This window comes from Elephantulus edwardii, unplaced genomic scaffold (assembly GCF_000299155.1).
Source record: "Elephantulus edwardii isolate Elephantulus edwardi_28Jun2011 unplaced genomic scaffold, EleEdw1.0 scaffold00043, whole genome shotgun sequence".
NCBI classification, from domain to species: domain Eukaryota; kingdom Metazoa; phylum Chordata; class Mammalia; order Macroscelidea; family Macroscelididae; genus Elephantulus; species Elephantulus edwardii.
In genome coordinates this window covers 15953663-15968275 of record NW_006399793.1, presented here as the reverse complement: position 1 = coordinate 15968275, position 14613 = coordinate 15953663, and positions in this window count along the sequence as shown.

The following is a 14613-nucleotide window of genomic DNA, read 5'->3' as shown; positions in this document are numbered from 1 at the left end:
CAGTCTTTGTCACACTAGTAAGCTTTCCCAGGTCTAGAAATTGTGTGTTTATTTGAGTTCAGCTCTGGTAGAACAGTCCTTAGGTAGTCGTGTGGCTATTCCAAGGGCTGAGCCTCTTAGGCAGCTTGGATCCACCAATGGCTCTGCAAGAGAAAGACAGAAAAATCAACCATGCCATTTTCAACCTCAAGAACACAATGGAGGATCTGCTATGAGTTGGTCACAACTCAATGGCAATAAAATGTGTTTTTTGTTTTGTTTTGCTTTGGTTTTCTTAATTTGTGTGCAAAGAATGCTTCATGTTCTTGTAATTGGCAATCTCGTTATTGTCGCAAACATATAGACTATCTTTTAGATTACTGGTGAAATATTGAATGACAATAACAAAATAATTGGTTTCTAGAATGATTGTATAAAACTATTATAACTTTATTATCTGAAATAATTTTAAATGAAATAAAATATTTTTAAATGGGAGTGAAAAGAGTTGTATTCTCTCTCCATACCTGTTCAATATCTATGGTCAACAAATTATCTGAGAAGCTGGATTATATAAATTGGAGTGTGGAATCAGGATTGGAGGGAGGCTCATCAATAACCTGCATTACACAGATGACACAATTTTGCCTGCTGAAGTGAGGCGAACTAGAAGCACTTGTTGAAGATCAAGGAATGTAAACATTGGTATGGACTGTGTCTCTCAATGTCAAGGAAACAAAGATTCTTACCACTGGACCAATAGACAGTGTCATGATGGATGTAAAGGAGATTGAAACTGTCACAAGCCTTATCTTGTTTGGACCATAATTAATACCCTTGGTAGCAGTAGTCAAGAAATAAGGAGATGCATTGCAATTAAAAAAAATTGCAGTTAGGAACCTCTCCAGAGTCTGATTCAGGCCGTAGTCTTTCCAATCACTTGCTATGTATGTGAGAGCTGGAGAATTAATAAGGATGAGACAAAAAGAATTGACACCTGGAGCTGTGGTGTTGGATAAGAGGACTGGACACCCCATGCATGGCAAAAAGAATGAACAAATATGTCTTGGAGAGTGTTCTTTGGAGGCAAGAACGGTGAGGCTCCGCCTCACATACTTTGAGCATGTGACTAGGAGGAGCTATTCCATGGAGAGGAACATGATGTTCAGAAGGGTGAAAGTTCGGCGACGAAGAGGAAAACTCTCAACCAAGTAGACTTACATGGTGATTGCTGCAAAGGGCTCTTATGTATTAGAAAGTTAATAGGGTTGTTATGAGTCATACTCAACTCAATGGTACCTAAACCAACTACGGTTAAAGAGCATTATGCTGAATGAATTAACTTAGTCCCACAAGGACAAATACTGTATAAAACTGTTATTTCAGAATGGTATGAGGAGCCATGGTTGGGGAGGAGGGTGGAAGCTGAGGGGTGAAGATGTGCTGGGGGAGGATTAATCATGAGGTCATACAATTTGATGGGTTGGGAGTGATGGAAAAGGGAATGATCTGATGTGGAAAACAATATATTTGAGTATTATAAATAAACTATTATAAAAAATTCTACATCTACTAAACATTTAGAGAAGATCTATCACCAATTCTACTTAAAGTATTTCAAAATACAGAAAAAGAAGAAACACTCCCAGAGTCATTCTATGAAGCAAGCATAACCTTAATACCAAAAACAGGCAAAGATATTACAAAGAAAGAAAACTACAGTTCAATTTCTTTCATGAATATAGATGCAAAAATCCTTAATAAAATCCTAGCCAATAGAATCCAATGCTGTTGTTGTTGATTGTCTTTGAATTAAGCACAACTCATAGCAACCCTATGAACAAAAGGCTTGAAGACTTTCTATAACTATCAACATTTATCAAAATTCATAGAGTTTCTGGAAGCATGCTGTTTAGGAAGAGGATGCCACTCCTGCTTCCAATGGCAAATAAAAAATACATCATCATGACCAAGTAGGATTCATAGCAGTCATGCAAGGATGGTTCAAAATAAGAAAAACAATAAACATAATTCACCACATTAATTAAGCAAATAATAAGGACCATATGATCTTAGCAATTGATGCAGAAAAGGCATTTGATACAATCCAACACCCCTTTCTGATCAAGACACTCAGCATACTTGGAATAGAAGGTCATTTCCTCAGCATAGGGAAAAGTATACATGCAAAACCAAGAGCAAATATCATTCTCAATGGAAAAAGCCTAAAAGCATTTTCCTTGCAAACAAGGACTTGACAAGGATGCCCACTATCCTCACTTCTATTCAATATTGTATTGGAAGTGCTTGCTAGGGCAATACAACAAGAGAAGGGTACAAATGGCATCCAGATCAGCAAAGAAATTCTTCAACCATCCCTATATGCAGATGATAGGAGAGTGTACACAGAAAACCCCTAGGACTCAAGAACAACGTCAAAAAAAACCAAAATAAGAAAACTGTTAGAGCTAGTAGACAAATTTAGTAGAGAAATGAGATATAAGATCTATATCTAAAAATCAGTGGAATTCCTCCACAGTAACAAGAACTCAGGAGAAGGAAACCAAGAAAGCAATACCATTTACAATAGCCAACCACAAACTGAGATACTTGGGAGTGAACCTAACTGGAGACACAAAAGACCTGTTCAAAGAAAACCACAGAACATTTCTGTAAACCACAAGAAAAGACCTAAATAAATGGAAATATGTGTCCTGTTCATGGATAGGAAGACTCAATATTGTGAAAAGGGCATTCCTAACTAAAGCAATCTACATGTTTAATGAATCCCTATACAGATGCCAACTTCATTTTTCAAAGAAATGGAAAGGGAAATTATCAAGTTTATTTGGAGAGGAAAGAGACCCCGAATAAGCAAAACACTTCAGTGTTTCCTCAAAAAGCTGAACAGAAATTCCATATGACCCAGTTATTTCATTGCTTAGAATATATCCTGAGCAAATTAGAACTGAGGCACAAATGGAAAATTGCACATCAGTGGTCATAGCACCATTATTCACCATCACAAGAACACGGAAACAGCCCAAATGTCCATTGAGAAATCATGGTACATTCACTTGATGGAATACTATACATCACAGAGGAGCAATTCTTTTTAAAATTACTACCTAACTTGAGAGGGACTGGAGAGTGCTATGCTAAGTATACTAACCCAGTAGCAAAATGAAAAATACTGTATAAGTCCATTACTGTAGAAATAGAAAGATAACTAGTAAAACATGTATAAGTATACAAAGGAGGGAGAGTATGAACAGAGGGATAAGGATAGTCACACAATTTGATGGGTGGAGCGAGGAGTGGGTAAAGGAAATGGGAAAGGTCCAAGGTGAAAAAAAAGTATATGAATTTTGTAAGTAAACTAGTATAAAATAAAAATTTTATTTAAAAAATTTTTAAATAAAAATGCTACTATATTAAAGCAATGCAAAAATCAAACTATCTTTTATTAGAAATGTTCTCACACTGTTTAAAGAATGTAGTGCTCCCATTTGTTAAGATCCAGAAAAATTGTCTACAGAAATTCTTCTCCAATTAGCTGAGTTCCAACCATTATTTTCAGTATTTTTATTGTGGACATTTCAGAGTTGCTTTTGTTCTTCCAGGTTATGGACTTCTTTTTCATGTTCATTGTACTAATTAGTAATTAAGCCTTCCTTTCATAAAGTATATACAAAGTTGCAGTATTTATTTTGGATTTTGTTTTTTTAATTGAACTCAATGCAGATATGGATTTGATAAAATAATTTTCTTGTTAATTTTTACTCTATTGATTAATAGCTAAATCTTGATTAAATAAGTTTTAAAATCCTCTTATTTATGAAGGTCATGCACAAGATTGTTATGAGTTAAAATTGGCAGGAAGACAATGGATTTGGTTATTATATTTTTCAACAGAAGTATACCATAAGTAAGTCTCTCTCTCTCTCCTTTTGAATTCTCCATTTCTACCACAATCTTCACTACCTCTTATTCTCAAAGATATAAAATGTTAAAAAGTAAAATATTGTGTTTTAGAAAGGATAAACATTTTTATATTTTCGTGGTAATTTCCACCACTTATCTGTCAGTTTTCCATGCTGTGGTGGCCTGCTTGCTGCTGTGATACTGGAAACTATTCCATCAATATTTCAAACATCAGCAGTGTCATCCATGATGGACATGTTGCAGAGCTTCCAGACTAAGACAGACTAAGAAGCAGGACTGGCTATGCACTTCTGCAATAACATGTTGTAAAATACCTTGTGAGTAACATTGGAACATTGTAACACAGACTGATGGAAGATGAGTCTCTCTGGCTGACAGGCAAGCAAAATACGACTAGAGAAGAACTGCCGTCTCAAAATAGAGTCTACCTTAATGACGTAAATGGAGTAAAGTTTGCATCCAGTGAAGGACTTGAATTTACTGATTTGGCACCTTTCAAAATGAAACTTGTTGTGTGTCACTGAGTCAGAGCCAAACCATAGCAGACCAGCTAGCACATTTTCTGTGGTTGTAAATTGTATTTAAGGAGCCGATGGTGAATTTGAACTCCTTGCCTTTAGGTTGACAGTGTAACTCTTTACCACTAGGCCACCAAAAATCTCTCAAAATGAGGAGAAACAGCTTAAAACATTCATTAGTGACTAGAAGGTGGAGTATATGAAGTATGAATCTAAGAAAATTGGAAGTTGTCAGAAATGTAAGAGAGGCATCTCAGTGAGCTGAGATGGAATGGTATTGATCCGTTTGTTTGGCAGTCCGGCCCTTAATCTGCTGTGCCACCAGGACCTTTGTATGGACCATCTTCAGTCAGATAATCGTATCATTTACTATGCCAGAAATGGCTAAATGCAGAATGGTGTTGCAGTCAATGTCAAAAAGAAGAGTGCAAGATCTATCCAGAATTCCATCTGCATACAAGAAAAATCTCTTACTACAAATAGCATTCAAATGTGCCTTGTTATTGTTGTTATCATGTGCCATTGAGTCATCTGACTCATAGTGGCCCTATGTACAACAGCCCTACACCCTGCTCTGTCCTATTCCAGTTTCACTGTCTCTGACACACCCACCCCCATTACTCCAGGCATTGAATGAATCCATCTTTTAGAAGGTCTTCCCCCTCTGCACTGCCCCTCCACCCTCCCAAGCATGATCTCCCTCTCTAAGGACTGGTCCCTCCTTGCAACATGTCCAAAATATGTCAGACGAAGCTTCAGAATCCTTGGCTCCAAGGAGCAGCTCTCTCCAAGATTAACTTGTTCATTGTCCTACCAGTCCATGGTATAGTCAATACTCTTCTCCAGAACCACAGCTCAAAGGTATCAATTCTCCTTCTAGCCTCTCTAGTCATTGTCCAGCTCTCTGATGCATAGCAAATGATTGCAGAGACCATGGCCTGTATCAGGTGTACCTTAGTCTCCAGAGTGACACCATTGCTCTTCAGTACTTTGGAGAGGTCCCTAACAGCAGATTTTCCCATCACAATATGTTGTTTAATTCTCTAGCTGCTGTTGCCAAGAGTGTTGACTGTGGAGCCAAGCAAACTGAAGCTGTTAACAATCTCAATCTCTTCACCATCCATCCTGATGCTGCCAATCGGCCCAGTGGTGAGAATCTTTGTCTTCTTGATATTAAGCCTAAATACATATTGAAAGCTGCAGTCCTTGATCTTCTGCAGCAAGTGCTTCAGGTTCTCCTCAGTTTCAGCAAGCAGGGTTGTGTCATCTGCATAACACAGATTGTTGATGAATCTTCCACCAATCCTGATGCCACACTTCTCCTCATAAAGCCCAGCCTCCTGGATAATCTGTTCTGTGTATAGATTGAAAAGTTATGGAGACAGCGTACATCCCTGACACACCTCTTCTCGATTTTGAACCATTCAGTATTTCCTTGCTCTGTTCTGACTACTGCCTCCTGGTCCGAGTATAGGTTTTGCATTAGCCTGATCAAGTGTTCTGGGATTCCCATTCTTCGCAGAGTCAGCCACAATTTGTTGTGATCCACACATTTAGATGTCTTTGCATAATCAATGAAACACAGATAGACATTCCTTTGGTACTCCATGCTTTCAGCCAAGATCCATTTAACATTAGCTACAATATCCCTAGTACCATGACCCCTATTAAATCCAACCTGCACTTCTGGCAGTTCTCTGTTAATGTGCTTTTCCAGTCATTTTTGGATAATCTTCAGCAGAACCTTGCTTGCCAAAGATGAAAAAACTGATGATTTCTCCCTACACACTGATTTTTAATCAATCTGAAATTGATCAAAAATCCAATCAAGATTTTCTTATAATAATTAGTGACTAGAATGCAAAAACTAGAAACAAAAAGAAAGATTGGTAGTTGGAAAGAGTTACCTCAGAAAAAGAAATGAGACTCAACATCATACAATAGATTTTTAAACAATCAATGAGTTATTCATAACAAGTACTTTTCCAACAAAACATAAATGATGACTACACATACAGATCTCATCTAAGGAACTACACAGAAATCAGATTGAGTGTATCAGTGAAAAAAGATGGTATTGATAATGATATTCAGAAAAGGTCAGGAATCAACTGAGGAACAGAATGTCAATTCCTCATAAACAAGTTTAAAAGGAAGTTGAAGAAAACAAAAATGAGTTCATAAGGGCAAATTGCCTTAAATTTATTTCATCTAATTTTAAACACGTATAAAGAGTAGATTTGATACATCAAATACTAATGACTGAAAATCAGGGGAGTGGTGAGATGACATCATCTATGAAACACAGCAAAAAGTGACTAAAAAACCCAAAAAAGACCAAAATGGATACCACAGAACAGACTTTTAAACTTGGTTTTGACAATAGAGAAGATAGAATTGATAAACGTCAATAGTTGTAGAGGGGCTTCAGGCCTTTTGTTCATAGGGTCACTATGAGTGTCGTGCTTGACTCAAAGGAAATCGACAACAATATAAAAAATAAAGTAAGAGAGCTGAGCAGAAAAGTTCAAAGGATAGTTTGAGAAGACAAAGCAAATTATAATGAAATGTGCAAAGAGCTGGAGTTAGGAAATCAAAAGGGTTAGTTATTTCTGGATATGCCAAATATTTCTCAAGTTGAAAGAACTAAAGAAAAAATTCAGGCTGTGAGTTGAAATCCTGAAAGATTCTAAGGGCAAATATTGAAATGAGGGGGTGGTGGTTGTTGTTGTTCTTGTTGTTAGGTGCCATCAAGTCGAACACAACTCAGTAACACTATGAACAAAAGATCTGGACTCTGTTCTGTTTTTTGCCATCCTTATACTTCCTGACACACAAGAGCCTATTGCAGCAGTCACCGTGTCAATCCACCTGGTGGAGAGTCGCCCTCTCCTTCACCAACCCTCCACCCTTCCCAACGTCATGGTCCTCTCCAAGGAACAACACCTCCTAGTAACATGTCCAAAGTATGCCTCCAAAGAACACTCTAGCTGCACCCTCTCCAAGTCATGTCTGTTCATTCTCTTGGCCATCCGTGGGATGCTCAGTGGTCTTCACTAACACTACAACTCAAAGGTGTTAATTCTTTTTCTCTCATCTTTATTCATTGTCCAAGTCTCTGATACATAGCTAGTAATCAGACAGCCTATGGCCTGAATCACCTTAGTCCTCAAACTGACATCACTATTCCTCAACAATTTGAAAAGATACCTAACTACAGATTTTCCCAGTGCAATTCATCTTCTTATTTCCTGACTGCTTGTACCAAGGGTGTTACTTGCAGATCCAAACAAGATGAAGCTGTTTACAGTTTCAATATCCTCTCCCTCTATCATGACACAGTCTATTGGTCCAGTGGTAAGAATCTTTATTTTGTTGATATTGAGACATAGTCCTTACAGAAGACTGTATTCCTTGATCTTCTGCAATAAGTGTTCCAAGTCATCCTCACTTTCAGCAAGCAAAGCAGTGTCATACGCATAACACAGGTTATTGATGGGTCTCCCTCCAATCCTGATATCACACTCCTTTTTACAGAGTCCAGCTTCTTGGATAATTTGTTCAGCATACAGATTGAACAAAAGCTCAAATGTATTAATTCTCTTTCTATCATCCCTAGTCACTGTCCAGCTCTCCAATGCATAGAAGGTATTTGTGAAGACTATAGCCTGGATAAGGCGTACCTTAGGCTCCAGCCTGATGTCGTTTCTCTTCATTCCTCTGAAGAGGCCCCTGACAGCCAACTTTCCCAAAGTAATTCGTCTTTTGATTTCCTGGCTGCTGGTACCATGAGTGTTGATTATGGAGACAAGCAAACAAAGCTTTTAACAATCTCAATCTCTTCACTATCCATTCTGATGCTGCCATTTGACCCAGTGGTGAAAATCTTTGTTTTCTTGATGTTGAGCTTCAATTCATATTGTAGGAGGCAGTCCTTGACCTTCTGCAGCAAGCGCTTCAGGTTCTCCTCAGTTTCAGCAAGCAGGGTTGTGTCATCTGCATAACACAGGTTGTTAATGAATCTTCCACCAATCCTGATGACACATTCCTCCTCGTAAAGCCCAGAGTCCCAGATGATCTGTTCTGCATACAGATTGAAAAGTTATGGAGACAGAATACATCCCTGGTGGACACCCTACCCAATTTTGAACCATGCAGTGTTTCCTTGCTCTGTTTTGATACCTGCCTCATGGTCCAAGTACAGGTGTCGCATTAGCATGATCAAGTGTTCTGGGATTCCCATTCTTCTCAGAGTCAGCCACAACTTGTTGTGAGGTGACTAGGGATGATAGAAAGAGTTGATGCCTTTGAGCTGTGGTGCTGGAGAAGAGTGTTGAATATACTATGGACAGCTAGGAGAACAAACAGGTTTGACCTGGAAAGGGTGAAGCTGGAATGCTCCTTGGAGTCAAGGATTCTGAAGTTTCATCTAACATGCTTTGGGCATGTTGTAAGGAGGGAACAGGGGAGAGAGATAGTATGTTTGGGAGAGTGGAGGGACAACGTAGGAAAGGAAGATCCTCAATGAGATAGACCGATTCAGTGATTGGGGTAGTGGGAGTAGGTGTGTCAGAGACAATGAGATTGGCACAGGATAGAGCGAGGTTTAGGGCTCAAGAGCCTCAAGCCACTTGACAGCACATAACAACAACAATATAGATTGAACACATATGGAGAGAAAAAAGCATCAAAAGGTTATAGATAAAGCCAATGTACATAAATAATTAATCATTATGAAAATATTTCTGGAGTATAGCATATCATCAGGAACCAATGGTAACGAAGTTCAAGCTACAATGAAGGCTTTGTTAAAAAAAAAACCAAAAAACAAAAAAAACACAATTCCTGGAGCTGAAGAAATACCAATTGAGGAGTTTCAACAAATGGAACTAGCCTTAAAGATACTAGTTTTTGACAAGAAATTTGGAACTTAGTTATGTAGCCAATCAAAACAGGAAGAGATCCATATTTGTTCCCAGCCCTCCACCCAAAAATAAAAGTGATCCAAAAATAATGTGGAAATTATTGAACAATACAATTAATATCACACACAAGTAGAGTCTTTCTGAAGATATTCAAAAGTGGCTGGAACAATACATCAGCCAAGAACTGCCAGAAATTAAAGTTGGATTCTGAAGAGGCCAAGGTAACAGGGATATCCTTGCTGGTGTCGTATGGATTTTGGCTGAAAGCTTAGACTACAAGAAAAATGTTTGTTTTATTGACTATGCAAATCCTTTTACTTGTGTAGACAATAATACATTACCAATAACATTGAAGAAGATTATAAGAATTCCAGAATACTTAATGTCGTGTGAAACCTGAACATAGACCAGAACAAGAGATAATACTGCATGGTTTAAAATCAGGAAAGGTATATATCAAGTTGTATCCTTTCTCCATATCTATTCAATCTATATGCTGCACAAATAATTCTAAAGGCTAGAGTATATGAAGAAGAATGTGACAACAGAATTAGATAAAGACTCATCAACAACCTAGATTTAGCCGATGACACAACCTAGCTTGCAGAAAGTGAGGGCGACTTGATGCACTTACTGTAGAAAATCAAAGACTTCAGTATGGATTACACTTCAACACACAAAAAAAATACCACCCAAAATCCTCACAACTGGACCAATAAGAAGCATCACGTTGTCACTACTACTCATTGCCATGAAGTAGGAACCCACTCACTGCTGACCTTCCAGTGAGCTTTATTTTAGTTATTAGTTTTTTATTTGGGTGTGAATCATATGGGAATAGATAATTCATTCTTTTGCAGACCTGCTAATGGATTTGAATTGCAAAAGATACATGACTTTTGTGTTAGTGAAACTCTTTATGGACTATGGCACCAGCACTCCCAACATCATCAAGAATATAGCAACTCCGAACAATGAATGAGGAAGCCTAAAGAGAATGATGTCTTTGAATTATAGCTTGTTTATGTTATAAAGCATGAAAACTCTATTTGGCTTCTTGATATGATAACATATTACATGTTCACAGCTATGTTCCAATGAAAACTCCAAAATGTTATGGGGGAAAATGTACTGAAATACCCACTTTCATGGTTGGCATGTCTTTTAAGGTATCCTTAGAAATATTTTCAGAGTTAGTAAATTCTTTAGTGTGGCCTTGGAACATAATCAACTTCATGAATAAGTATATTTTCTTCAAATCAAGATATTTGAACACTGACTTACATAGAAACTAGGAAATATATTTTCTAAGATAATAACTTTTTTTTTAGTGAATTAATATTTATCCTCAGCCCACCTGGAAACTAAGAAGCTAGGAAATACAAACATTTCTGGAAAGATTCTTGACTTATTTTTTCCCAAGCTTTCACTCTACCACCATGAAATCATTTGTTTATTGTAGGATGACTTTTTTCTTGCTTCTGCTAAGAAATTGAAAAACTAGAAGAACCAAGAAAATGATGGCAATGTGTCTCTATACTTTCCCATTTATTTTGTATACAAGATATTTAGTTTGAAAGACATTTAGTTTCTGTCTCTTTAACAATTTCTCCTGAACTTTTGCAAAAAGACAGAAAAATTGGAATTTAAAAACTGGACATGATTTCACAAGCCACAAAATTACTGTTGTTAAATTGAATCAGCAGCAAATGTTTTTCAGGAGGCAGATTCCTTCTCTCCTCACTTGAGTCTTCATATTTTAAGCAATGGCATAATTACTTGGCAATTGTGAGTCAAGTTGGGGACAAATGGAGCATCTCATTCTCACGTGACTTGCAGAAATGGTTATCTTTATCGCAACCAAAACTGAACTTCTACAAATAATACTCAAGGACAGAGAATGCAAATAAGAGAAATGTGGAAAATTCACACTAATTGCTGTCCAACTCAAATGATGAAGCATTGCCTTTCCTCTTCAATCAGACCCTCACCGAGCAACACTAAGGAGTAGAATATTTTGTTAACACATAAGAAATTACTCCAGGGGTAAAAATGAAGCCCACAGACAGAAAAAAATATTTACCAACAACATATGTTATAAGGTACTATTGTTGTTATTGATTGCTGTCAAGTCGGGCACAACTCATAGTGACCCTATGAACAAAAGGCCTGAAGCTTTTCTGCAATTATTGTCATTTATCAAAGTTCATAGAGTTTCCAGAGGCATGTTGTTTAGAAAGTGGATGCTACTCCTGCTTCCTATAAGGGACTAATATAGACTATTTATCGAATATTCTATCACCTAAAAAGAAAAAAAAGGCAAACAACCCAATCACAAAATGGGCAGAACATGAAGAGATACTTCATCAAAGAATAAAATCAGATGGCTGACAAATATATGAAAAAATATTCCAAATTCCTGTTTACTAGAGAAATGCAAATCAGAACAATGAGACGTCATCTCAACCTAGCAATAATAATAAAGATCAACAGGACAACACACAAATGCTTGCAAGGTTATAAAGAGATTGGAACACTCATACGCTGATGGAGGGGATGTAAAATGATACAATCACAATGGAAGGAAGTCTGGGAGCTTCCTCAAAAAGATGGAAATAGAAATACCATTCAACTCATTCAACTCAGCTATCCTACTGGGAATACACCTCAAATAAATCAGCACTGTGAAAAATAGATATATGCACACCCATGTTTATCACAGTATAGTGCACAACAGCAAAAAAAAAAATGGAAGCAGTCCAAATGCTTGGATAGAAAAAAAGAAAAGAAAACTGTGGTACAGTCACACAATGGAATATTACATAGCACTGAAAAATAATGAACTTGTAAAGCACTACACAATATAGATGAGAATGGAAGACACAGTTCACCTGGTCTTCACTCATTAGTGTTCCAGGCCTCAAATTTGTTCCTGAGATGAATTTTAAATCTAGGTGGGATAGACCCAAGGTCAAATTTTGGTTCCTGAGGCTTTGATTTAATTTTCCTTAGCTTCACCTTGAACTTGCATATGAGTAGTTGGTGGTCTGTTCCACAATCAGCATCTGGCCTAATTTTCACAGCTGGTATTGAGCAGTTCTTTCCACACAGATATAATCAATTTGATTCCTATGCATATCATCAGGTGAAATCTATGTGTATAACCTGCATTTGTTTCCTATAAAACATATTTGCAAAGAACAAGTCGTCCATTGTGCAAAATTCTGTCGTTCTATCTCCAGCTTCATTTCTGTCACTGAATTAATGTTTTCCAAATACTGATCCTTCTCTGTTCCCAGCCTTTGCATTTACATCATCCATTATATTAATGCATAATGATTGCATGTTTGATCAATCTCTGACTGCATAAGTTGGTAGAAATCTATTTCCTCTTCTTTGGCTCTGGTTGTTGGTGCATATATATGAATGACAGTGGTATTCACTGGACTTCCTTGTATGCTTATGGATATTATCCTGTCACTCACAATAATGTATTTCAAGATGGATCTAGAAATTAATTTTTAACTATGAAAGCAACCTCAGTTTTCCTCACCTTTTCATCTCCAGCATAGTAGAGTATTTGATCATCTAACTCAAAATGCCCCATGCCAGTCCATCTCATCTCACCAGTCCTTAATATGTCAATATTTATATGTTCCATGTCTTTCTTAACAATATCCTATTTTCCTACATTCATGATTCTCACATTCCATGTTCCAGTCACTAGTGTCTGCTTACAATTGTTCCTCCTCCTTTGCGTTTCCATACTTGAGGGCTCCACCTCAGTTGCTCTATCTACTAGTCTAAGTGTGTTCTATTATACCTAGCATTTCGAAGGCCTGCTATTTCAGATGGCTCATCACAACAACAACATGAATTTGTTTTCATTTTCTCCCAATTCAATTTGAACTTGCACATGAGTAATTGATCTGTTCCTCAGTCAGCACCTAGTCTGGTTCTGACTGCTGATATTGAGCTTCTCCCATGATTCCTTCCAAAGATGTACTCTGACTGATTCTTATACAGTCCATCAGGTGAGGTCCATGTATAAAATCACCATTTGGGGTTTTTTTTAAAAAAAACAACAACAATGTACTAGAGATGAATAAATCATTAAGCATACAAAATTAGATCATTCTATTTCTCATTTCTTTCACCAAATCCATATTTTCTGACTGTCATTCCTTCTTCATTGTTTCCAACTTTCACATTCCAGTCAATGATTATCATTAACACATTTTAATCGCATGTTTGGTCAACTATGGATACAAAATTTGGTAAAAATCTTCAATTTCCTCCTCTTTGGCATTAGTTTTGGTGTATATATTTTCATAACAGTCATATTAGTAGGTTTCCCTTGCATGTCTATGAATAGTATATAGTCAGTCACAACATTGTACTTCAGGATAGAACTTGAAATTGGTTTTTTTAACTATGAAAAGCATTCTTCTTCTGTTATTCATTTCCAGAATAGTTTACTATGTAAATGTCTGATTCAAAGTGGCCAAAACCAGTTCATGTCAGCTCACTAATGCCTAGAATGTCAGTGTTCATTTGTTGCATTTCATTCTTGACAACTTCCAATATCCGTACATTTATACTATGTACATTTCACATTCCAGTTATTAAAGGATGTTAGTAGCTGTTTCTTCTCATCTTTATTGACTTTCTGTATAGGCTTTACCTCTAACAATATAGTTACCCCTGCTCCTTTATTGTTCATAGGTTTTTCAGAGTCCTGCTACTTCAGAAGTGAATGACAAATCCTGCATCTTAGACTGACAATCATATTGGACATATTGTTTGGAGAAGCTGTTTCTTGGAAAGGGACTAGATGCTTAGAAATGGGGAGGATAGGCAAAAAGAGGAAGGAATTTTAAGAGATGGATTGACACGGCATTTTGTTCAAGTATGTCAGAAATTATGAAGATGGCAAAGGAGAGGACAGAGTTTAGAACTGTCATTCATAGGATCACTATGAGTCACATAGGACTTGACAGCATCTAAAAACATCACTGAAATCTCACTATTCTCTCCTGTCCCTTCAATTTACCCATTCACTTTCTAATTTCTCCTTCCTCTCAAACCTGTCAATGCTCTTTAATTGTTTCTGTGATTATAACTTCCCTTATACTTTCCCTATCCCAAACATTTGTTCCTATCCCAAAGAAAGGCGACCCAACCGAATGTGGAAACTACAGAACAATTTCACTGATTTCACATGCAAGCAAGATTTTACTGAAGAT